The 24,695-nt window shown below is 47.2% G+C and overlaps 1 protein-coding gene across 1 annotated transcript in view; it reads left to right on the forward strand.

The window, feature by feature from the left end:
- Nucleotides 1-24,695, forward strand: part of TEX30 (testis expressed 30) — a 292,549-nt gene that overhangs the window by 31,875 nt on the left and 235,979 nt on the right. The gene's annotated exons all lie outside the window — the stretch shown is intronic.

Raw genomic sequence — 24,695 nt, forward strand, 5'->3', positions numbered from 1 at the left:
ATGTGGAAGTGCTTCAAGAAGGTGTATACTCACCCACTGGACAGTTGGCATTACTTAGGTTGTGGTGCTGTAGGATTGAAGGAATTTAGTATGTTAAAGAGCTGTGAGGCAGCTTCAAGAGAGGTATGGGAAAAAGGTGAGCATAGTTCTTGAAAGATTTAAATTTTATTCAAGAAGGAAGGTCAGGAAATTGTTGAATACATGTCCGCTTTGAAGGCTTTGGCGATTTCATGTAATTTTGAGCATCTTACCTACAATGAGGTTCTAAGGGACCAGATTTTGATAAGAACAAAATCTAAAAAAGTTCAGTTGGGTTGTGGGCAGGGGCAGATATAACTATATTAACAGCAATAGGTCTCACATTTCCGAGTGTTTTAGCTATTGACATTGTAAATGATGATGCCTTCTAGTCATGAGTTAGTTTTTAAAGGACAGTGGAAGCAGGCAGAGCTCTAGAGATGGGCGAGAGGAGAGTGGAAGCAGGCAGAGCTGTGGAGATGGGCGAGAGGAGAGTGGAAGCAGGGAAAGCTGTGGAGAGAGGGGCGAGATGAGAGTGGAAGCAGGCAGCCTGTTGAGATGGGCGAGAGGAGAGTGGAAGCCGGCAGAGCTGTGGAGATGGGCAAGAGTAGAGTGGAAGCAGGGAGAGCTGTGGAGAGAGGAGCGAGAGGATAGTGGAAGCAGAAAGAGCTGTGGAGAGACGGGTGAGAGTAGAGTGAAAGCAGGAAGAGCTGTGGAGAGAGGAACAAAGGAGGAGATGCCGAGCAGGAACACCTGTAGAGTGGAACCATAGCTGCGAGGGAGAGCTGAGAAGGCGGAGAAGAGTGGGATGAAAAAAGTCAGGGAGAGCAGGAAGAGCTGTGGACAGAGGGACTATTATCTGAATCACTGTAATTGTGCAATTCTGCGGTTTTGGTGTTTCCCACATAATTATGGACGTGCCGCATTTGCACCAAAATCCACCATCTACAGCATAATCAGCAGATTTTAATAAAAATAGTTTTTAGCTCAATTGGATGGAAAGTTGTTAAAAACGCAGTGACCGGTGTTGCGCAGCGGAAGGCCGTTCGCAAAGCCTGACCGCCAGCATTCTATTGCTTTAGTGCTGTATTTGGGTGCCATACTGACAATAATGAGGTGAAACATCATGTGTAAAACTGACAAACCAATGAAGTGATATCATCCCCCAAAAAAGCTGCCTACACACACATATATCGTTATCATCCAAACGCCGCCAAGTTTGCATCTGCAGCAAGGGGCTGGCGACGTTTACACCTAAACTGAAGGGCTTTTAGGCGCTTAGGAGCATTCAGGGTAAGGTTTGGTGTCAGAATAGGAGCTGTGGGGTCTCTCCATGCTGGCCAAAGAGGTGCTCGGGTAGGGTCAGGAGGCTGATTGGAGAGCTTAGATTCCATGCCCATTCTGATATTGACCTCTCAGCTTTGACCATCAGCAGATGCCCGACTTTTCTCACAATGGTGCCACCGATGGTGGTTCTCTGGGGGCTAGGGGGATAGTTCAAATGAGAAAGTGGAAGCTTGTAAGAGGGAGTGGCTGTGGGGGCTGCTAAAGGTGACCGTAATGCCCACAGGTGGAAACTAATGTGAGAAAAGCAAAGGGAAACACATTGTTAGTGGAGCATGACTGTTGTGCTAATATTAGTGAATCCGTGACACACTGCCGCTGTTCATGAAGCGCTTAAGTGCCTCTTTCCCAAAGTTTGTTACTCAACAGACCTCTGCTCCAGTGCCTGGGTAACACAGGCTGTGTCTCTGTAGTTGTACCGTGTCGCAGTGTCCCTCAGTCATTTTCCATGACTCTACAGTGCGTGTTCACCCCGTGACCTTTGCTATGTTATAACCAATTCTGTAGCGCCTTCTACAATTAGGTTATGGCACTGAAGCGCTTTTTTGTCTGGCTAACATTTTGATACGCTTTTGATATTTCCTTCACTTGGCTGTATATGCCAGTCGGGTTGTGTATGCTTTGCAAAATTTCTAGGTTAGTCATTTTTGTGTCGTTAATTTGAAATGAGCTTACTCCTGCTCCATATGACGTGCATTGGGTTAGCAATGACTTTGCTGTTTGTGGCTGGGCCGGGCTGTCAGGTTTTTGTAGCCCGCACCCTGAATGTACAGCACTCATTTAAGTGCCCACCACAACAACAAACATTGACCCTTTCATCAGCGAAGCTAAGGATAACAGGTACCAATCTACCTCTCCATGCTGTGCTGAAAAAACCCTTGCAGCTGGAAGCAACCAAAGAAGGAGGCATAACAACTGGGAATTTGTTTTCAATATTCCCCAAAACTAGCACAGAGGAAGGGGTAAGGTAAGTACTCGCATTTAGAGTCTGTTCCTGAAGATCTGGCGTCATCAAGAGGCTGGCCAGGTAAGACCGCATGGCGAGCATACCAAACACACGACCCAGTAAGCACCATATCACGTAACTACTTAATGAACAGGCAATGGTGCGCCCCAAAACATAGATCAAGACCCCCGGCTGCACCCTGCAGTCCGTGCACCAGAAGAGAGAGATGTTTGAAAGAGGCAAACAACAAAATAAAACTCACCTAAGTGACATCCAAGACTTGTAAAAAAAAAAAACAGCACAAGACCACACAGGAGTACCAAAGCGTGCCGTAATCAAGGGTAGCTTTGGGGTCAGAATGGCTAAAATTAAGGTGCCACTCGACCCCAGAAACTAATCTCCTGGGGAAAGAGGGGCAAAGTAGTCTGCTTAGCATACAAAACCCTGAGGCTCGAGAGTGAGAAATAATATAACTTGTTTGGCGGGAAGCAGGAAAAGGAAGACGAGGCGGCGCTGGGAGACGGTGTCTGTTGCGTCATCAGTGTTCTGATGACATCCGCGTGTTCCAAGGCGTGTTCCAAGGCCCGCCTCTCTCATGCTCAGTGTTGCAGGCATGGATTACGTAATACTTGTGTTTTGTGGCTTTGCCTAAAAATCACATGCATCGTATAAAGAAATAAACAGCACCGTTCTTTATCGGCACTTGTTAGCATCACTGCTTGTGCCGGAAGTTCACCATTAACGTGTACATCGAGTGATAATAGGCTAGGGTGGTGTGCAGCTGAATGACCCAAGGACTTCCCACGAACACGGCGACCCACCTGGTACAAGGGGCAGACGGGCACGTTAGTGTTTTACTAATCACCAAACTGCGGACAAGCCCGTTGATGAGCATGGCCATCTTTCAACATCTGGTTTCTTTTTAGATTATTTTTATTGCTTTATCGGTTTCATGTTCTTCAGATCGATCAATTCTTTACATCGATTATCAAATACATGCCTCCAGGAAAACACACCATGTTTTAATTTTTTAGGTTTAGAGGCTAAAGGAAAGTGCCACGAAAAGGAACACACCCTTCCCCCTCTACTGTCTGAGGCACAAGGGACAACACTGAGTAAAATCTGTGAGTGGACCTAGCCCCCCAGCAGCCGCTGCTGATATGTGAGGGGCGCGGACAACGCGTTGTTGATCTCTGGTTGCAGCTGAGATCGCCAGAGACTAAAGTGAACGCGCGAGCAAAAGAGAAGCTGTGCGCGTGCACATCTCCTGTCCGGGCAGGCGCGGCAAACAGGAGACAGGGAGGGAACAAACATGCCTCCCTTCCAATCAAAAGCGCGTGTTTTTGACGCGTGCCAATGCAAAGCATGGGTGGAGCTTCCACCCCGCTTTAGAGGCAAAACCGACGACAATAATCTCGAAAACGAGCACCACATGCGCTGCGTCGCAAGGCGAGACCTAAAAAATGGCTAAAGGAAAAAGTGTTTTGGTCTTAAAAAAGCAGACATTACCATTTTAATTCGCAAGCAGTGAAGGAAACTACTTTGTGTGTGGATGTGCTCTTTGTGAAAGAGCAGCATGCCATATGAAATAGTGAAGTCAGATAATGGCTGCAATTGTCCCTTAATGCATGCAGGAGTGAGTGGGAGGAAAATGTGAAAGACCCAACAAAAGACTAATAGGTGAAGTTTGACTGAAAACTCCAATAGGTATGTTATACATATAATTTTACTAAAATCAAAAGGTCTTGGCCAACACAGACCTAAAATAAGGCGAATTAGTCTGTCATTGGCTGCTAGCCTCTTGCCTTTGAGAAAGAAGGCAAGAAAGAAAGAAACAAATCAAGAAAGTAAGGCAGGATTGCAAAGATAGAGCACAATGATTAGCTCATATTCAGAGGTGATGTAACGTGAAAGCAAGCAAGAAAGAAGATAAGGAGGAATGAAGGCAAAAAGAATTAAAGAAAGAAGAAAAAAAGAGAAAAGAAGGATAGCAAAGGAAAGGGAAGGAAAGCAAGAAAGGGAAGAGGGAGAAATAAAGAAAGAGAAAGAAAGAAAGAAAAGAACAAAAGAAGATAAGAAAGAAAAAGAAAAAAGGCAGAAAGAAAGAATGAAAGAAGAGGTAAGAGAATGAAGGAAGATATAAGGAAAGAAGAAAGGCATGAAATAAAGAAAAAAGAAGGAAAGAGAAGGTAAAAAGAAGACCGCAGTAAATAAAGGAAGAAACAAAGAAAGAGACAGGGTTGCAAATATAGGTAGAGCACACTGATTTGCTTATATTTACAGTTCATGTGAACTAATGTGAAATAGCAGCAGTCTAATAAACAAGGCCACTCCAAAGGAATTTACAACAGCCTTAGTAGCAGATGGGATGTATAAAGGTAACTTACATGAGGCATATTCTGACAGTATGGTCAGTGTTAGGTATAAACTGCAGAAAGCTTGACGTTGGCCAGAAGCCGAACTGTTAAAAAAAAAAAAAAAAACGAGATGGAAAAGGTAGACTCGGAGGACTTTTAATACTGTTATTTATCTTGCTGCCTGGACACCACACAGGCAGATATGGACTTGTTGCTTCATTCAACGGATTCCGAAGTGGGAGCCTGCCGGCTGCAGTTTGCTTTAGGGGAGAAGCGGCAAACACGGGCGCTTGTGAGGGCAGCCAGCTATTCTCTTCCCTCAATGGCGGATGCGAAAAGATGGAGACAAGCAAGGGGTGTCCCGCCAAGGCCGCGCACAGCCCTGCTAATCCCAACTTGTTTGTCCGAGTCTGGTCTCTGGACGCGATTTAGCTCGGGGTCGACTAATCGTGTTTGCTGCACTGAAGCGGTTCCTTTCTCGGAAAAGCAGGAAAAGGTAAGATGGAGAAAGATTTAAAAAAGTAGTGCTTATAAAGGTAGCGCTTCCAAAAGAGCGCCCAAACTGGACTTCTTGACGATCCAAATCAGTTTACTGTTTTGGCAGCCTTCTGCCAGCATTCAAACAACAGGGTGAAGAGTGCACTGGTGATAGGGAAACTGTACGGAAAGCCGCGATAGGAACCAATGCGAACCAATCTAAACAGTGTTGTTTATATGGCTCTTAACACTGCACTACACTTGTTTCTAAGTGTTCATGGGGACCAGTCATGTTCCAGCGATCCCAAGTTTGGAAAAATAGGGCAGGCAGTTTAAAATTCCTGCTTATGCGGCGAAAAATGTAACCACTAATCACAACACTACTGCTGCAGACACCTATATGCAACATGTGCATTTCATGTACCTGAGCTCAGTAAAATGAGTGTAACTGATTTATTAAGAAAAATTCTATTTTATGGGGAGGCACCAAAATGTAAGTGCATTAGTGGTGCACATTATATAAAATGGTATCCATAATGGTTATCTTTTTTGGGTAGTTTAAGTGGTGTGCGCACATATCATTTGCTTGATCCTTTTTTAATCAATTTTAGGTTTTTAGTAGAATAGAACAATACAGTCAGAGTATACATTAGAAGCTCGATAAAACATTAAAGTACTTGCAGGAATTAGCTGCGCAATGTCAACATATAAATCACGGTATGTATGTATAACATCAAACCATAAACAAGATGTCAGCGCTTCTTTGCTTCCGTTGCTTCCCTGAGAAATGGATCCAAAAATGAACAATCCCGCGAGTGGTGCGCGCGCACCAAAGCGAGACGTGCTTTCAATTATCGCGCCCGTGTCTGGGCACGATAATTGAAACCACATGGCCTATTGGTGTCTATTACGCGCACCAAGCGCGTAATAGACACCAATAGGCCATGGGCGGAGCAACGCGCCCGCCTTTGGCCAATTGCGTGCAGTCTTTTATAAAAAGAGCCAATGGGGTAGCACAAAAGGAATCACACGAGCGTGTGCGATTCCTAGGTCAGTGCTAAATCCCCGTTTTTCACCTACTAAATGTCTCGCGCTGCGCGAGCACTGCTCCGCAGTGCAACGCTAGGCGCGAGACCTAAAAAGGGCAATAAATGCCACCAGAATGATTAAGTTATAAGGAAAGTGTGTCTATGAAGTATGTAAGAATAGTGCTGTATTATTTGTGTGTGCTGTTGAGAAAGGATATAACAGTGGGAAGTAAAACAAAAGGAAGAGTACACAAAATGAACATGACGCAAGGGGTACGTACTGATATTATGAAACGTAAAAATCTGACTGGTTGCTATAGATGTGGCAGTTCTAGTCATCTACCAAATGCATTGCCATGCAGTTTTTTTGTTTAAATAGTTTTATTGATATTTAGTTTTAAGTTCAAGTGGGTGCTACATATGCAGAAATGTTCATTCAAATTGAATCCACATCGCATTGGACACAATGTAGATAGATCCATTGCTCATCCCTTCCCGCCCTCTGCCCCTCTCCCCCGCGCCTTTTTCAAGGGGGTCTGCCATCTAGAAGATCTATCATCCTGCCTCTTCCCGTCCTTGCCCTGCAGTTGATAAGATTAGCAACAAATGTAAAAAAAAAAAGAAAAGGGTAATTTTGGACATGTATGCAAGTATCAATCCAGAGGCGGGGTGGGTGAATTGTGTGGTTCTAGATGAAGAATCTGAACAGGATGATAGAGTAGTATTGTGTGTACATGGTACTTCAGTTCATACTAAGAGTAAAAGTTTTCCGAGTTGTACTATGACATGTTTAATTGGGGGTAAATTTTTGTGTATGGTACACTATCATTAGTTATAGATTTTACATAGAATTGTGGAAACGAAGACCACTGAAACCAGCTACTATATTACTGGAAAGTTATTCGGGCCATAACATAGATTTGAATGGATACTTTGGTTGGAGCAGGAGCTTGAGGGAAGTAGAACTTGTGGAAAAATATTTGTTACAAAAGAAGGTGTGGCAATTTTGGGTTGGCCCCTTCAAGAAGAACTTGGAATGTGGTTGGATCCTAGGACCAATCCAGCTGTGTATGCCATTGGATTGAATGAATGCAAGGATGGGAAGTATGCTAAACTGAGTGAGGCGTTCAATTAGGTTTTCAGAGTGGATTTAGGCAGGTATAACAATTACAAATACAGTTGTTGTGCAGGAGAATGTGAGACCTGTATGGCATAAGGTTCATAATGTATAGTGAAGGAGGGGTTGACACTGGCAGGGGGGGTGGGGGTAGAGAGGGTGGAGGGTTGGGGCCTTAGGGAGGAAGCGTGGGTAGTACGGATTTCTTCTGGCATGTACATTGAGGGATGAGTCTTTTATATGTTGTTGGTTTTGATGTGCGGATGGACAAATTTAATAAAAATATTTAAAAAAATAAAAATAAATAAGGTTCATAATGTATCTTTGTCTTATACGACAAAAGTAAAGGAGATATTATAGCTCAAAGGACATTATTGAGCCGATTGAATGTTAAGATTGGTTGTCGCCTATTGTCATTTAATTGAAGAGTTAGAGGGAACCAAGAATGTGTGTGGACCTTAGGTGTTTGAATTATGCTATATGGAGATAGTTATCCATTACTTAATCTGCAAGATGTATTAGCTTATGTGTCAGTCATACTGTGTTTTCTACTGTTGATTGAACAAATGTGTATCATCAGACCAAACTGGAGGAGGATTCCAAACACTTTACCACATTCAACACTCCAGAAGGAGCATTCCAGTATACACGCATGCCATTTGGATTGACCAGTGCTTTAACTGTGTTCCAAAGGTTTAAGAATGAGACCTTAAAAGTCATTGAAGGGGCAGAGTGTTTCAAGACAATGTGTTGGTTTTTGGGCAGGATATTGACACACTTGATGTGAATCTTTCAAAAGTGTTGTCTCTATTGCCAGAAGCTGAGTTAACGGTGAAGGAAAATTTGTAAATCAGAAGTGGAGTATTTGGGGCACAGAATTTCAAGTGCTGGAATTACACCAAAGTATGATCATGCAAAAGCAATTGTTTATGCCCCTGTACCTTCCGAAAAGGGTCAGTTAAGATAATTTCTGGGGTTAGCAGAATTTTATGCCTCATAAAATACTTGTGGAATGATGAGCAGGAACAGAGTTTTAAAATGTTAAATATGGAAATCAAAGTAGAGCTGTGTTTGAAACCATTCATCAGTGGAGAAAAATGTGTGGTGGTGGTGGTGGATGCTAGTGATTATGGTCTGGGAGCAGTGTTGGTACAAAGGAATGAATCAGAGGAGTGGGTCGTGGTGTATGTTTCCTGTACCCTTAGGCCGGCTGAAAATAATTATTCTGTGATTGAATGTGAATTATGAGTAAGTACTTGGGCTATAGACCATCTCAAGAATTATTTGTGAGGCTGAAATATTAGCTTAGAACTGATCATAAACCTCGTTTGGCGCCAGGAGGTGGGAGAACTGTGTCACGAAAGTTGCAGTCTAAATTACAAGCTTACCATTCTTCAATTGAAATATGTTCCTGGTAAGTTGAATTGACAAGCCATCAGGTTGACTAGGTTGCCTTTGGATGAGACTCAAGGAAGATGAAAAAAGACAAAGAATTTGAAGTTGCTGCTATTTTTGAGGGTGTTGAGGGAGGTTTTGCAGCACATGAATGAGTTGTATTTCAGGAAGCGTGGGCAAAGGTGATGACAAAGGATCATGATATAGAATCTGTGAGGAGGAAATTTCTTGTAAAAGAATAGTTACAGATAATGGAGTGCTGTTCATTTCGGGGAAGATCATCCAGCATTAAACATACAACTATTACATTGTATCACCCCAAAGCAAATGGTCAGGTGGAGAGGTGCAACAGAATTGTAAAAGAGTCAATCCATTTAACTCTCAACTCGGGGTGGTGTTGGAGGAGGACGTTGCAAATCACGTTGCTATTGTATAAGGTAACTCCTAATTTTGTAACTGGCAGAACACCTTTTCAATTGTTAAAAGGATGAAATCTCATGATATAATTGGTAACCTTGGTGGTTATTGAGACGTCAATAGGTAAAACATGAGATGAATGCTGATGTAGAAATGAAGGACTGAGTGAATATGGAGATGGGTGTTAGTTTGAGGTTACCACAATTACTAGTTCGCTAGCAGACTTATGCGTTGAGTTACATTTTATCATTGCTATGGTATATACAAGTGTGCCCCACTGTTTTATTGTGGTGTTGTTCTTGTGGCATTGTAGGCATTATTTAGTTTTGTTATTAGGGGGGGTGGTAGTCTGGATGTACATGTGAGTGAAGCATATTTGGAATGACGCTTAGATTTGGAATTGTGCGGTAGAATGCGGAATGCATGGAATGGCGGTTAGAGCAGGGACCTGAAAAAGATGCCTCATTTACCCATTGCTTTGTCTAAAATGTATTACAATAAACTTACTTGGAAAATCACCTTGGAAAACGTCTTTCTTACAAGTTTCTAAAGCATTATTATTCTGTTACTCTAAAAGTAGTCCACCTATCACGTTGTCTCTTGCAAGGTTTTAACACATGCTTGGTCCATTCATACAAATGCATTGACAAACTAGGCAATAATGCTGCTATCTATGATATCTTATTAATCTGTATTTTTCCTTCATTTCATTTTACAATGGCCAGACAGTGAAGGCTTGTCTTTGAACCAGTTGTCAGGTAAATTACACATAGTCTTATGATTGGACTCTTTAGGACAGTGTCAGATTGTTAAGCTCTCGAGGTTGATAGAACGTTTATTGCCAGAAAAGGTATGGCTTTATATTACCAGACAAAAAAAGTTTTGCAACTTTTATATTTTGTCCTAGCGTTCACCATTGTACCAAACTCTGTGTGAGTAAGTCTAAGATCTTACACATTATTGATTGCTGTGTTCAGAGTTGCCTCTGCATCATAATATGGTTTCATTCAAAAAGGCTTCTAATCCTGTATCTTCCACAACTTTGGTGATGTGGTTTTGTTGGTTAGTGGCTGAGGGAGGTATTGCTGTTTCTGAAGTTGGGGCCCATTCTACTAGAGGAAAGTGGTGTCTGGGTCTTGCTTGACGTTGAGGTTGTTGGAGGACATTATGAAAGGGGTAGATGGTCTTATGAATCTATATTGAGAATGTTCTATTATAAGTAGGTGGCTCTTGTCACACAATGTGATAGGCAGTCTTTAAACTGTCATCTCTGGTCTTTGAATAGAATGTATAATCTACCTCATTGTTGGGATTGGGATGTTCCCTGCATGATATACATATGTATTCCCCCGCCCTGAGTGGTGAATGAGTTTGTATATATGTGGTATCCTGTCTTTTATTTTGGCCCTAAAGTCACACTAATCTATGCAAGTGCGCAGAGGCTAAGGTATGTGCCTGACTATGCAAGGTCCGAGAACTGTCATGACTCAGGGAGGCACACCAGGCACCTCTCTGGTTCACAAAAGACTGCTCACCCTGTTCCGGCATAGCGCACAAAGCAGTGGTGGTAGTATATTGTGTTTGTAAAGCAGTGGTGGTAGTATATTGTGTTTTAAATATGATAGTGTGACCAGACCTTTTCATCTGTCACTGAGAGTGTGGCTTATAGGCCCCTCTTGTGTAAAGTTTGTCTATTGAGTGAATGTCCACAACCTCACAGTGACATCCTTTGTGTTTTTGTGTCGAGTACATGGGTAGTGGGCATGTAGCACATGTGCAGAAATAGGAATCTGAATGTGAGTCTGAGTACTGAAGCTGGAGGTATCCATTTTGGATACCCCTGGTTTGGCATGGAATGAGATGGAGGATGAGGAGAGTATCCCCAGACAGTGGAAATGTGCTGCCTGTATTCCTGGAGCTGTAGGGTAAAGATACAAGCACTGAAGTGAGAAATATGGAAACAGGGCTGTCTTTAGAAATTCCATGAGGGCGATTGTTAGCAAGGGGCTGCTGATTATTTCTTTCTGAGCACTGCCATTTGGTTGATGATAGAGGTGAGCAAGGTTAGTGTGCTTCTAGGTCAAGCCTACCCCTTTTGTCTCTGCCTGATTACTGCTTCAGTGAGCCTGACAGCTAGGTGCAGAAACCGCATACTTCATTGTGCTTATGTAGTGGAAGTTCCAGTTTGGAGACGGCCTGGTATTACCAGCTGTCATAAGCATCACTCTGCACAAAGACTGTTTATGGAGAGCAACCTGAGAAGGACACTTGAAAAGAGAACCAACCCAAACCAATTGTGAAGTTTGAGACAGTGGATCCAAATACCTTGTCTAGAAAATGTTTTTAAAACTGACAACCTAACCACCTCACTTTATTCTAGTTCATTCATAACCAAGGAAGGAAGTGCTTTACAGACTACTCGAAGGAATGCTGTGTAGCCAGGGCTTGTGTCTGCATGACAGCCTGTTTCCCAAGTGTGAGGGGACATCACCTGAAGTCTCCACTTTCTGCTGGTGGAGCTGAGGGTATGCCTAGTGCTGAGAATCCTGCCGGCTGAGAGAGGGATTGAACCTTCCTGGACCTACAGGAGGAGAGTCTGTCCAGGAGGAGAAGCCAGACAAAGTAGAGTGCTTGAAAGTAAAGCCTTGAGAGACCCATGCTGTAGAGGGTCCCTCAGTCTCTTAGTAGGCTGCTGGCAGGAACATTGGAAAGCCTATGTGATCACAGTGGCTCGATCAGGGCTGCAACTGCCTTTGTGATCGCATCAGCTTAGTCGGATTGCAATTGCCTCTGTGATCGTACAGCCCAGTTGAGGCTGCAACTGCCTCAATGATTGTGTTGGCTCAGTCGGGACGGCAACTGCCTTGGTGATCATATTATCCGGGTCAAAGCTGCAACTGTCTTGGTGACCTAATTGGCCTGGTTAGGTCATATATCTGCTCTATCATTGGTCAGCAGCCTAGTCAATGCTACATCTACCTCACCAGCCGGACAGGGCCGAGCCTGCACTTGTCTGAGGTGTCAAAGCCACTGCTCGACACTGCACTGACCACAGACAGCTGTGTGAGCAGGGCAGGAAACTGTGTCAAGCCTGCACGCTGGCTTCCGTGGAAAGCCTTCAATGTTCATGGGCCTATGGGGGTATGCTAAGCCCCTTGGTATGTGCGAGCTGAGCATAAGAGACTCAGAAATGAACTTCCAAGCCACTACACCACTAGGAGTAAGAGCTTGTTTTAATGAAGTGATTGCACATTTGAATGATTGGGCACTAAAATATATAATAAACAATAGGATCCACCTTCAGGGAGTTTTACAGGAAAAAAGGAGAATCACAATTAGCAGGTCATGTGCGTTGTAAATACCCCTCACACACCAAAAGGGCCCTTGGTGTCATGCTTCATCATAGGGGTCTTCCTGCCCCGCTGCGGGGCGGTGCATGCTACAACCTACAACTACATGGAGCACTGATGTCACGACTATGTGTGGTGTAGGAATGAGTGAAAAAGGGTCAGGAGTGACTAGGAAGGTGAGTTTAAAAAACACCTAGCTCTTAAGGATTAGAACATTTTAATATTCGTCGAACCGGTATTATTAAAGTCGGAGGTGTGATGCTTTAATGTGCAATGCCTCCTGTGTGTGTTAACATGTTTCGAAGCATGCTGCTTCTTCTTCAGGACAAGTTTCTGATCCCTTCTGCTCACAACAAACGATGTTGAAATATTCCAAAATAAATGTATGAGTAGATAATGCTACGTGACGAACAAGACCGATTCGTCTTTAGTCAAAATATACAATACCCAAGGTATTTCCTAGTATGTAATCTGTAAAAGAAACACAGCAGTTAAATATGTAGGTATGTTATGCATGCCAAATGCAGCCGTGATGACCTATGAAAAAAGTGGTGTGTATTATTCCACTATGTCCTGAACGTGAGGATTTTCTACTCGTGTCGGGCCCTGTGAAAAAGGACAATACAAGACATACAAAACACACAACATAAATCACACACTCTATAGGGAAAGTTTCAGGAGTCTGTGAGGTAATAGAAGTCATTAAATCTAATATGACTCAAGCTGTCATTATCTGAAAAAACGGAAGTCCAAGATGTGAAAGAATAATGCACCATATACTTGTTTGAGGATATAATGATGCCCCATGAGCCTTAGAACGAGAGGGACCATGTGCCAGTATCGCACTCTGTAATTAAAAATGATGTGGTCAGAATCTGGTCAGTGACAAAAAGGAAAAGTCCCAGGCCTCTTTTATCTATGTATCGGCTATGCCGTACTTACACGATCTGGGATGCTGTCGTAAATCAGGTTCCACTCCACGCGGCTCCGTCGATGGACTGAAGCTGCGAGGGTGCTATTATTTGTAGTACCTCCGATTGTCCTAATTGCTTACAGGTGCAAGAGGCAGCCGAGCGCCGAACTTGCCCTGCCTCTGCCAACCCGAAAGGGAAAAGGGCTGCTTCCTGTCGTGGTAGACTGCACCGCTTGTGGTCGGGAAAAGGAAGTTAGATAGATTGCCAGGGCGGAAGGGGACATGGGAACACTTCCGGTAGCGGTAAAAAAACTAGACCGCATAAGAAATATGCGTGATCAGGGTTGTTCAATACTAAACGCTTTCCAAACAGTAGAGGAAAGCAAAAAAGGGGAGATTACTCAAAAGAGAAGCCAGGTTCCTAAAGTGGTGTTATAAAAATTCTAAGGTGTTATAAATAATGATATGTTAGGAACTAGTTGTGTCCCTCATTAGGAGAAAAATATTCTTTCATTATGGGTGGTATACACATGGAGGGAAAAAAAACATGGTTTTAAGGTTGTTGCTGGAAAATTATATAATCACCCAGTCAACTTCAAAAGATGGGGAGATGCCATAGCCAGTGTTGTCCCTCATGCCATGTGAGGGGTCCCAATAATCAAATTATGACTTGGGGGGAATTAACTTGTGGGCAGTTTTTCAGAAAAAATATATACATCACAAAAGATCTTGGGGGAAAAAAGTATCCATTGAATATTGGTGGTTCCAAGGTATTAAAAATTTGTGGAATTCAGAAACGTCAGATATGTGGATATCCTGATGCTTCCCTAGGAGTAGGAGTTTTTAGAGAAAAATTCAAGAGAAATGACTCCAGGGTATTTCATCGTTGAGGCCCTCTATGTGGGTGCCCAGACGGAACACCCATCGTTGTTCCTTCTCATGTAGGGTACTCACGGTTTGTACTTGTTCAATGACCGTACACTGTAGGTCGTCCACTGTGTGTTGGGTTGTTAGATAGTGTGTGGCCATCTTGGTTGTGCTCCTCTTACATCTGACGTTACTTTTGTGCTCGCCTATCCGGATTTTGATGGGTCGTGATGTCATTCCAATGTACTCTAATCCGCACGGGCATGTGATCATGTATATTACGTTCCTGCTGTTGCAGTTTGTGAATCTTCTTTGTTGCCATTCGCTGCCATACCTGAATTTTATTTGTCTGCTTTTCTTGGTGAGATGGCAATTGCTACAATTCCCATAAGGGTGATGCCCCTGGACTGAAAGGAGGAGCGGGTTCCTACCGTTTGGAAAGCATTTAGTATTAAACAAACCTGATCGCACATATTTCTTATGCGGTCTAGTTTTTTCACCGCTACCGGAAGTGTTCTCATGTCTCCTTCCGCCCTGGCAATCTATCTAACTTCCTTTTCCCGACCATGAGCGGTGGAGCGGTCCAGTCTACCACGACCAGAAGCAGTCCTTTTCCCTTCCGGGTCGGCAGAGGCAGCGCAAGTTCGGCGCTCGGCTGCCCCTCGTACCTGTAAGCAATTAGAACAATCGGAGGTACTACAAATAGTAGCACCCTTGCTGCTTCAGTCCATCGACGGAGCCTCGAGGAGTGGAACCTGATTTACAACAGTGTCCCAGATCGTGTAAGTACGGCATAGCCGATACATAGATATAAGAGGCCTGGGACTTTTCCTTTTTTCACCGACCAGATTCTGACCACATCATTTTTAATTACAGGGTGTGATACTGGCACATGATCCCCCTCGTTCTAAGGCTCATGGGGCATTTTTATATCCTCAAACAAGTATGTTGCGTATTATTCTTTTACATCTTTGACCTCCGTTTTTTCAGATAATGACAGCTTGAGTTATAATAGATTTAATGACTTCTATTATCTCACAGACTCCTGAAACTTTCCCTATAGAGTGTGTGATTTATGTTGTGTGTTTTGTATGTCTTGTATTGTCCTTTTTTACAGGGCACAACCCGAGTAGACTCACGTTTAGGACATAGTGCAATAATACACACCACTTTTTTCATAGGTCATCACGGCTTCATTTGGCATGCATAGCATACCTACGTTTTTAACCGCTGTGTTTCTCTTACAGATTACCTACTAGGAAATACCTTGGGTATTGTATATTTTGACTAAAGACGAATCAGTCTTTTTTTTTTTTTTTTTTTTTTTAAACCGTTTATTGCATTTTAAGAAGGTTACAAGTATGGGCCTACAACCATCCGGCCGGCCGCTAGAGTGGCAGAAGCATATGACATACCTACAGTAAGAGTCTCTTGGCGGTGCAGATTGGTAAATCAGGAGATATCAATAGCGCAGGCCACATAACTTCAAGCCCACAATACGGTTTCCTTTTTTTCAAAACAGAACAACACAAAAAACCACACCCGCAAGGCAACCCGCCATCCAAAGTGACGGCACGTGCTCCTTAAGTGGGGGATCCCAACCAGCAGCCAAACTCTGAAGAGGGGAATGGGAATAGATCCGGGACTGGGGAACCACGTGCCCACGGCTGAGGGAGGGGGTCGGCTAGGGGGACGGAGCTGGTGAGGCAGCCGGTAGCAGTGGCGGTTCACAAATACCCCCGCGATAGGCGTTCCAGGGGCCCCAGATTTTCACCCACGCCCCAGGCTTACCCCTCGCCACATACACTACCTTTTCACGAAACATACACCAATCCATATGTTCTTTCCAGGCCAACACCGCCGGGGGCCTCTGGGATCCCCACAATTGAGCAATGTCACGCTTAGCTATCATGTATCCCAGAGTCACCCACCGCGTCTGCGGGACCGAATAGTCATTTGGTTCCCACACATTCAGCAAGCATCTCCTCGCTTCAGGCAACAGCGCGACACGCGTCACCACACGCAGGACCTCGTGCACACCACGCCAGAATCGCTCCACCTTTGGGCACTCCCACAGAATATGCATGAAAGTTGCCAAGGCACCACAGCCACGCTTACACAATCCGTCACCAGCAAAGCCCATACGTAGAAGCCTTGGCCCCGTCACGTAAACCCGGTGGAGGATCTTAAGCTGGACGAAGCGAAGGCGAGCCGGGATGGCCACCTCCTTCGGAGAGGCCACCGCGGAAATCCAGTCCTCGTCGTCCAGTTCCAGCCCGTCGGCAACCCAGGCCTCGCGGAGACTAGTCAGCAGGCACGATCTGTCGTTGATCAGTTTTTTATATATAAGGGAGATCGTGCTGTCTGGGACATGGCCATCCAGCACTCTGTCCTCCAGGGGGGAAGACTCCGGAATGGACGCGACATCCGGGAAGACGGAGCCCAGCGCGTGGCGAACTTGTAAGTACCGAAAGTACTCACTGCCTTGCAGCTGAAACTCCGTCTGCAGCGTCTCAAAAGTTTTGAATCCCCCCCTCGTCCAGAGATCTCCCACTGTGCTGATTCCGATCGTGTCCCACTTCTCGAAGCCCTTCGATGTCCACAGGGAGCCCAACCTCTCAGACGCATATAGCGGTGACGCCCGGGTCAAACGGTCCTTCCACCCCATAGCTGCATTAGCCGCGTGCCAGACACGCACCATGACACGCGTCGGTCCCGTCAGACGGGAGTCGGGCGCGCCAGAGTAGAGCGCTCGATTGTAATCGCCACCGGGCAGGAGCATCTTGTCCATTTCAAATGCCGGGTTCAAGGCGGGCCCGTAAAGGCCATGATTAATTGCAGCTAGCTGGGAGGCCCAGTAATACCGTTTAATGTCCGGGAGGGCAACCCCCCCATCGTACCACGGGAGCGTCAATTTAGCCAGGGCAATACGCGGCCTCCCGTCCCAGAACAGGCGCCGCTGCAGGCTCTCCACCTCACGGAAGTAGCGCGCCGGAACCAAGTCCATAGTGTTCTGGAGCGCGTACAGAAAGCGCGGCAAGGACATCATCTTAAACAAGGCCGCTCGGCCAAGCGGCGAAAGCGGAAGACGCCGCCAACGCGCAACGTCCTCCTTCAAGCGCTGGAGGGGGGGTAGCAAGTTCCGCTCGTAGCGGGCCTCCGGGTCTAGAGTAATATATATACCCAGGTACCGGAACCCCTGGGAGGCAATCTGGATCGGGCAGTCCCGTGGTAGGGCCGGAGCCTCCCCGGAAAGCACATATACGCAGGATTTCGCCCAGTTGATGACAAGGCCTGAGTTACGACCGAAGGAGCGCAAAACATCAACCAGGACAATCAGCGAGTTACGCGGGGAGGCGAGATACAATAGGATATTGTTAGAACCGGCGGTCTCTAGTTGGCAGAGGTATACACTTCTGACAAATAGGGACCTACCAACTCTAGTCAGGGAAAGGGGATTACACACTCAGATAACCCCTGCTACCCCCTTGGTAGCTTGGCAGAGCAGACAGGCTTATCTCAGAGGCAGTGTGTTAAGCATTTATGACCACATACAGTAATAAAGTGAATACACTACAGATGGACACGACACAGAAGTTATTATAAAAATAGTATTTTTATATAAGGCTTAGCACAAGACCAAATAACGACAAAAATATACCACAGTCTTAATAAATACTCTTTGGAAGGAAAAATAATAGTTCAAGTAAGGTTTCTTCTTGGCAAATAGTTCTTTAGCAAAGTATTCTTCTGAGCACAGTTCTTTGGCAACAATGTACCCCCACAGGAGTCACACGGCGTCGAGTCTACAAGATTCCCAAGGTTCGGCGTCGACCGCGAGGAGCGCTACGTCGAGCCTGGAGTCGCAACAGACCCCACAAGTACAGTACCTTGAGAAACGAAGAAAACGATGATCCACGGCGTCGAGGTCGGCGTCGATCGTGCCTCGGAGTCGGGTCAATCCGCGGCGGCGTCGAGGGATGTCGGGCCGGAGCAGCGCTCGCGGCGTCGAGACGGGCGTCTAGTCGATGCGATCAGCAGCGGCGTCGGGACGGGGTCGCTTGGAGGCAGAGCCGATACTCACTCCTCACTGGCGTCGATACCGGCGTCGAGACGGGGTCACTTGGAGCCGGGGCCGATACCCACTGCTCACTGGAGTTGCTGCTGGCGTCGATCGGGCCCGGCGGCGTCGAGACTGCAGATTTTCCCTTGTGTACTGGAAACAACACTTTCCAGCAATTCAGCAATTCAGTAGATGGTGAAGTCCTTTGGCCCTGTGACTTCAACAGGAGACTGGCACTCTTCCAGTCCTTGGAGATTTTCTAGCAAGTGTTCAGAGAGTACACACCAAGTTCCTCTCTCCTTGTTCCTTGGCAAAAATAAAGAAGCAGCTTTCAGGTTCCTCCACAGCAACACAGCCCTCTGGCAGAAAGGGGAGGCAAGTCCTTAGATCAGCAGGCTTCTTGTCCTTGGTACAGGTTTCCTTGTCAGAAGTGATCTGAGTTCTTGGTTCAGGGGTCCTTCTCTTATACCCCTTTTTCCCTTTGTTCCCTTTGTCCAAGCAGGGCGATTCCCACCATCTCAGGTTTGTTGTGGGTGTTGCCAGGCAGAGGCACCTGGCCTATTCACTGGGCAGGGCAGAGTCCTCAGCCGCCCAGCAGGAGGCGGAGCCAGTATTGTCACTGGTAGGAGCAGGGCTATCAGTCGCCCAGCAGGAGGCGGGGCCAGTATTGTGTCAGGCAGGGCAGGCTACTCTTCCCTCACTCTACGTGTAAACGCCCCATTCACCCCACACTGACTCACTCAGACCTCTGGAGCCACTCAGCCCCTGACACACACACCAAACCAGCAGAGGCCGGTAGATAGTTGGACAAGAAAATAGCCACTTTCTAAAAGTGCTATTTTCAAACATAGAATTTAAAAACCATCCATCCTAAAGGGTGTGTTATTAAATTCTGAGTTCAGGGATACTAAACTCGGCTTGCTACCATGCTCCCTGAGTCAGATAGATTATAATGGAGTTAATAATCAGTCTGCCCAGTCTGGCCTATTGGAGGCAGGTAGCCCTTCAATAGTGAAAAACGAAAATGGCTGTAATTCACTATTAGGTCATGCCACACACATCAGGGCATGACCTACCTTTTACCAACAATGCACCCTGCCCTAGGGCCTACCATAGAGGTGTCTGAAATGTGGCAAAGGGAAGGTTTAGAGACTGGTAAGTAGGTTTCCTTACCAAGTCGACATGGCAGTCAGGGACTGCACGCAGGCGCCGCGGTGGCAGGCCTGAGACACATTTTGCACGCTGCTTCTGTGGGTGGCACAACCAGTGCTGCAAGCCCACCAGCAGCAGTTAACTTACACGCCCTTGGCACGCGCAGTGCACTAGACTAGGGTCTGAACAGTAAGTCAACCAAGCCAATCATGGTAACACCAATCAACGTAACAATTTAACATAGGGAGCACTTGCACTGTGGCACTGATCAGCAGTGGCACAGTGCCCAAAGCAATAATCCAGCAAAAACATCGTAAACAGAGGAGGCAAACAGAAAAAAATGGAGGAGAGACTCATGCCAATGATGCCAGGTCTAACACGTGTCCCCTCCAGCTGAAATGTGGGGAGAACTACCCTTCACCCAGGGAGTCCTCATCACTAAGGCGGAAAAATCTGGACAGACCATCAGCATTGGCGTGATCTGTACCAGGGCGGTGTTCCACCGTAAAGTCCATCCCCTGTAGGGAAATGGACCACCTCAACAGCTTTGGGTTCTCACCCCTCATCTGCATTAACCATCTGAGGGGCCTGTGGTCCGTCTGAACCCGGAAGTGAGACCCAAACAAGTAGGGTCTTAGCTTCTTCAGCGCCCAGACCACAGCAAATGCCTCACGCTCTATCGCACTCCACCTTTGTTCCCTGGGAAGTAACCTCCGGCTGATGAAGGCTACAGGTAAGTCTCGGCCCTCCTCATTCATCTGTGCTAGAACAGCCCCCACACCATGCTCTGAAGCGTCTGTCTGGACAATGAATTCTTTTGAAAAGTCGGGTGCCTGGAGGACCGGTGCTGTACACATTGCAGTTTTCAGGGTGTCAAAGGCGTTCTGACAGGCGTCAGTCCAGATCACAAGTCTCGGCTGCTTCCTGGAAGTCAGCGAGGTCAAGGGGTGCACAATGTTGCCATACCCCTTGACAAACCTCCTGTAGTAACCCGTGAGACCCAAGAAGGCTCTCACCTGAGTCTGGGTTTTGGGCGGTTCCCAAGCCAGGATGGTATCTATCTTGGGTTGCAGGGGGGCCACCTTGCCGCTCCCTACTTGGTGCCCCAAGTACACCACTGAACCCTGCCCAATCTGGCACTTACTAGCCTTGATTGTGAGGCCGCTCTGCGCAGGGCCAACAACACTTCCTGGAGGTGGCGCAAGTGTTCCTCCCAGCTGGCGCTGAACACTGCTATATCGTCCAGGTAGGCGGCGCTGAAATCTTCCAGCCCGGCCAGTACCTGGTTAACCAACCTCTGGAATGTGGCAGGGGCATTCTTCATCCCAAAGGGCATCACACGGAACTGGTAGTGCCCATCTGGTGTGGAGAATGCAGACCTCTCTTTTGCCCCATCAGTCAAGGCGATCTGCCAGTACCCAGACGTTAGATCAAACGTACTAAGGTACCGGGCAGCCCCCAACCGATCGATGAGCTCATCAGCTCTGGGGATGGGGTGCGCGTCAGTCTTGGTGACCGAATTGAGTCCTCGGTAATCCACACAGAACCGAAGTTCTGGTGAAGCACCAGGCGCTGCAGCCTTTGGGACCAAGACCACTGGGCTGGCCCAAGGACTGCTAGAGGACTCAACCACCCCTAAGGCAAACATCTTGGAGACCTCCTCCTTGATGTATGCTCTGACCTTGTCAGTCACCCTGTAGGCCTTGTGCCTCACAGGAGTGCTGTCCCCGGTGTCCACATCATGGACACACCACTGAGTGACACCAGGGATTAAGGAGAACAGATCAGGGAATTGTACCAACAGATGGCGACAATCTTGCTGCTGCTCAGGGGTCAGTGTGTCAGAGAGGACAACACCATCCACTGACCCATCTTTTTCTTTTGCACACAGGAGGTCAGGAAGAGGCTCACTCTCCTCCTCCATCCCAGCATCTGTGGCAAGGAGCATGCCCACTTCGGACCTTTCTAAGTGGGGCTTTAACCGGTTGACATGCAGGACCCTTAAGGGGTTCCTGGGAGACTTCAAGTCCACCAAGTAGGTGACATCGCTCTTTTTCTCCACAACCTCAAACGGTCCAGTCCACCTGTCCTTGAGCGCACAAGGTTCCACAGGGGCCATGACCCAAACTTTCTGACCAGGTTGAAGCTCAACCAGAGTGGCATTCTGATCGTACCACCGCTTCATCTCTTCCTGGCTGGCCTCCAGATTTGCCTGAGCAAGATCTCTGAAGCGCCGAGTCTGGTTCCTAAAGGCCAGCATGTAACTATATACATCCTGGGGAGGTTTCCTGGGAGATTGCTCCCAGCCTTCTTTGACCAGACTCAAAGGTCCTCTTACCGGGTGACCATACAAAAGCTCAAAGGGGCTGAACCCTAGAGACTTCTGTGGCACCTCACGGTAAGCAAACAGCAGGCATGGCAAGAGGACGTCCCATTTACGCCTCATTGGTTCTTCAAGACCCATGATCATGCCTTTTAGGGTCCGGTTGAATCTCTCAACCAGCCCATTACCTTGAGGGTGGTAAGGAGTGGTAAACTTGTAGGTTACCCCACACTCCTTCCACAGAGACTTCATATAATTTGAAATGAAGTTGGTGCCCCGGTCTGACACCACCTCTCGGGGGAACCCCATGCGGGAGAAAACACCCATCAGTGCCCGTCCCACCACGGGGGCCGTCACTGTTCGGAGAGGGATGGCTTCCGGGTACCGGGTGGCATGGTCCACCAAGACCAGGATAAACCTGTTGCCCATGGCTGTCTTGGGGTCCAGTGGCCCCACAATGTCAATTCCCACTCGCTCAAAGGGGGTACTGACGACGGGAAAAGGTTGGAGGGGAGCCTTCTGCTTCCGCCCACTTTTCCCACTTGCCTGGCAAGTCTGACAGGTCCTACAATGGATATCTGAATCCCTTCTCATCTGAGGCCAATAAAAATGGGTGACAAGCCTGTCATAGGTCTTGTCCTGCCCCAGATGTCCAGCTAACGGAACGTCATGAGCCAACCCCAGTAGGAAGGCTCTGAAGCGCTGGGGTACCACCAGCACACGGGCTGACCCAGGTTCAGCAGCCTTAGGCTCGCTATACAGGAGGTCGTTCTCCCAGTAGACCCAATGTGATCCTGACTGATCACCTGTCGTTTGGGCTGAGGCCTGCTGCCTCATACCCACAAGAGAAGGGCACACTTTCTGCTCAGCACAAAATTCCTCCCTGGAGGGACCACCATCCTGCTGCCAATGGGTCAGCTCGGGCAGGTCTCCCAGTTCGGCCACTTGTTCTCCTGTCGGTTCCAGGGCATCCCCCTCAGGGTCTGCTCCCTCCTGGACCGCGGGAACGATGGGGGACGGTTTCCCGCGCCCCCTGCCCCTTCTCTTCACGGTTGGGACCTGGGCCATACTTTCAGGCTCCAGGGCCCCATCAACACCCTTACTGACTGACATGGACCGGGTGGTCGCACACACCCACTCAGGCAGACCCAACATTTCCAGATGCGCTTTTCTCTCCACCTTAGCCCAAGGGGAGTCCTCCAAATCATTGCCCAAGAGACAATCAACAGGCATGGCGGGCCTCACAGCAACCTGAAGAGTACCTGAGACCCCCCCCCACTCAAAGGGAACTTGAGCTACCTCACACTGACTCTGTGAGTTGTCTGCAGCTACAACGGGGTAGAATGCATGAGGGACCACCTGCTCTCTGGACACCAAGTGACACTTGACAGCTGTCACACTCGCTCCGGTGTCTCTGAGAGCTTCCACCCTATGGCCATTAATGGTCACCCACTGCCTATATTTCTTAGTGTTACTAGGCAGAGGGGTTGGAGGGACCATTTCCACGTCTCCTAAAGAGACCAGGGACATTTCTGCGGGACCCCACCCACCGGGGGCACCCATCTCCTCCCCTCCCAGGGCTACACTCGCTACCTGACGAGGGGGTGCACGCGGCGGTGCATTCGAATCCTTCATGGGACACTGGGGATCATAATAACGGTGTCCCACCTGCTTACAGGCATAGCAGGTCATGGGGCCCCTGTGAACAGGTTTACCTGTCGGGGCCTCTGGCTTCTTTACAGGGGGAGGCTGGGAACCCTTCCCTTGGTTCCCTTGGGGACTACTTTGGGGCCCTTTCTGAAACTCCCTCTGTTTACCCCTGTCCCCCCCACTCTTCTGCTGGGGACCCTGCCCACCCTTGGCTGAGTCTCCCACTGGACCCTTGTGGACCCTGGTACTGACCCAGCGGTCCGCCTCCTCAGCAAGTTTTCTAGGGTTAGATAGCTTGCTGTCAACAAGGTGCTGGCGTAGCTCTGGAAAACAGTTATTAGACAAGTGCTCCCAAGCAAACAAATCATAAAGAGCGTCATAACTATCAACCTTGCTACCCTTTATCCAACCATCCATGGTTCTGCAGAAAAAAGACACATATTCAACCCACGTAGTACCAGGCAACTTCTTACATTCTCTAAAGGTTTGTCTGTACTTTTCTGGGGTTAAGCCATATCTCAGCATTAAAGCATCTTTCATATGAGTATAAGACATCCTATCCTCAGCAGGAAGGCTCAACAAGGTATCTCTCCCCTCGTTTGTAAAGCGGCTCCACAACCCCGTTCCCCAATCCTTCTCAGGGACCCGGTGGGCCAACAATGCTAACTCATACGCTTTAAACCATTGGCTAATATCTTCATTCTTACTGTAATCTTTGATCACATCCTTAGGAAAATAAAACCTACTTTCTGCAGGCACGGATGGAGTGCTGCCACCAGAGGGATTCAACTCTAAACTCTTAGTTTTAAGCTCCATCTCCCTCACCATCTTCTCACGTTCAAACGCTAATTTCTCTCTCTCAAAATCTAATCTTTTGCTCTCCATTTCAGCTTCTCTCTTGCTTCTCGCATTCTCTAATTCCAACTGCCCTCCTAATTTAAGTTTCGCCATTTCTAACTTGTACCCCCTCTCCTTCTCCCTGTCTTCTAATTCTTCGGGGGAAAGGCTCCTAGAGGACGCACTACTGCCTGGAGATGACACTGGCCCACCTGTGGGCTCTTCCTCTTCCTCTTCCTCTTCCGGTACCACCACCGGATCAGAGGGATTTCTGGCCTCTAACCAGGCCTTCAGCGCTTTGAGGAAGCCCTCTTTCTTGGAGACACCTGTGGTAGGAACTTTAAACTGCTTGCAAAATCCTTTTAGATCTTTTAGCGTGTAGGAATCTATCTTCTCCTTATCGAATTCCCCCACAACATTCTCCACAGGTGTAGCAGCTCC

This window comes from Triturus cristatus, chromosome 8 (assembly GCF_964204655.1).
Source record: "Triturus cristatus chromosome 8, aTriCri1.1, whole genome shotgun sequence".
NCBI lineage: Eukaryota > Metazoa > Chordata > Amphibia > Caudata > Salamandridae > Triturus > Triturus cristatus.